This window comes from Vipera ursinii (genome assembly GCF_947247035.1).
Source record: "Vipera ursinii genome assembly, chromosome: 4".
Taxonomy (NCBI): Eukaryota; Metazoa; Chordata; class Lepidosauria; order Squamata; family Viperidae; genus Vipera; species Vipera ursinii.
In genome coordinates this window covers 90,813,022-90,815,313 of record NC_139514.1, presented here as the reverse complement: position 1 = coordinate 90,815,313, position 2,292 = coordinate 90,813,022, and positions in this window count along the sequence as shown.

The window sequence follows — 2,292 nt, the reverse complement described above, 5'->3', positions numbered from 1 at the left end:
TACGTCCCTGCTAGATCGCCATGCAGGCTCTGTTGCTCATAGGCGGACCAAGCAGAGCTTTCGGGCTCTTCTATCGCGGATTGGCCATCTCTGACTTAATGTTCCGCCTACTGCCAGGCCCCGCGCGACCTACAAGTGGAAGCGACTCCTAGTTACTAATGCAACCGAACGAGAAGGGCGTGTCGATGCAAATGAACGGGGTGGGGCTCAGCGAAAGCGAATGATCGAAGCCTTAAAATTCAGGGGTCTTCAAACTTGGCCCTTTGATGACTTGTGGACTTCAACTCCCAGAATTCCTCAGCCAGGCATGCTGGCTGAGGAATTCTGGGAGTTGAAGTCCACAAGTCATCAAAGGACCAAGTTTGAAGACCCCTGCCTTAAATAAATCTGGCGGCCACTAGAGCGCAGCAAAGAAGTAGTGACTTGGAGGGTTTTTCTCATAACTCCCAATTTAAAAGCCCTATAATATGGACGCTTTTCGCTTAAGCTGTCCGTTTGGTCAGCTGTTTTCCAGGTTAAGGAAATACGTAACTTACGAATTAAAACAGAAGTAAAAGTTTAGTTGCGTTTAGAGTAAATCTGTTGTCATTTAAGCGAATATAGTTCTGATTTTATCCAATTCTCAATTTTCCTAAGGAGACGAGGGAAAAATAAAGCCCACGAAGAGGAATATCCTGGCAAAAAATCTTATTCAACCACAAACCATTTGTTAGCCTTGGCTACCATTAAGGCAGCTATGTTTTAATTTAGGCGGATTCTGTGCAGGCTGAGCCCTGGTCGTGTCGGGGGCCGAAAGTTATCAGTGGATCGGCGCTATAACGAGCGAGGAGGAAGATCATATTGAAGGGAAGACGAGGGAAGCCCGGTGTGGCTCATTTGTTAGGCTGTTCAGACGACGAAATGGACTCGAGTCCGCGAGAACATCTGCCTCGAGCAAGAGGCGGAGGAGCCATTTTGAGAGGCACCGCGGGGAAAAGCCCGGCGGTGCAGCGAGCGAGAAGGGAGCGATCTTTCTGCAGCCGCGGCAGCTCCTGGATGAAACAGCGCGGCGCTTCTGGAACTTGTGAGCAAACTGCCATTTCCACGAGAAGTCTTTTACCTGTATTGTTGATCATTTGTAAGACCCCCCCAAACCCAAACTGGAAGAGGGATGGATCCCTTTTGAAACGCCTTTAGCCTTTTCGCTTCGGCTAGCCGGCACCAAGTCGTGGGAAAGGAAGAATTCCTTGCCGCAACTGGTTTCTCGGATAAGTGGATCCTGCGATCCGCCAAACCCAACTCAGTCCGGCTCTTCCTTCTTGATCGAGTTAGCGAGCACCAGTGAGAAAAAAATGCAATCTTAAGGTTCAGTAACTTTTAAGGGTTTTGTTTGTAGATTTCTTTTCCGCCCATTTGCTTTTTTAATAGAATGGTCCAGTACCTTTAATTAGATTGATTGGTTGAATGCCACCAAGTCTTTTTCAATTCCTGAAGACTCCGTAGATTTTTTTCCCATGAGGATCTATCCCAACCTGTTCTTTTAAGTCACCCAACGGTGAATCATGAATTATCCCCTCTAACTCAAGCTGTGGTGGTCATCCTTTTTTTCTTTCCTTCTACCTTTCTCAGCATTAGAGCCTTTTCCAGAGAACTAGGTCTTTGCATAATGTGTATGAAATGGAATAATTTAGGCCTGGTCATTTGTGTTACAAGTGAGAACTCTTGAGTTGATTTGTTCGATGATCCATCAGTTTGTTTTTTGGCTGTCCATGGTATTCTAAGACAAGGCTTTTCAACCAGTGGTACAGGTGCCACCTGTGGTACATTGGCACCTAGCAGGTGGTACATGACCATTCTAGAAAAGTGGTAGCGGTGAAGGGGAATGAGCTGAACCGGTGGCAGCACCGCACAAGCGTGAGCGAGAGATGGCTGGAGCTGCAGGGCTGTCAGGGCTCAGTGGAAGCACCAGGATCAGTGCCAGGCTCCAGCTGGAGCTCGGCACTGATCCTGGCGCTTCTGCTGAGCCCAGAAGAAGTGCTGATCAGCTGGAATGTTGCAGCATCTCCAGGGTCTTGTGATTTACATTCAGATGCTGGGCAACTGATTAATATTTATGATGGTCAGTGTCCCAGGCTCATGTGAAGTGACCAAAACCTGCTGCAACCACCCAGCAGATGGGGGGAGGGAAGAAGAACCAAACATCCCCCCACCCCACCCCTTCTGCCAATCCTCAACAGAAATGCTCACAAAAATGAAAACCTCAGACAGGAGGAAGAGCACCACCGGGCGGGGCAGGCAGGTGTCTTGCTCAGC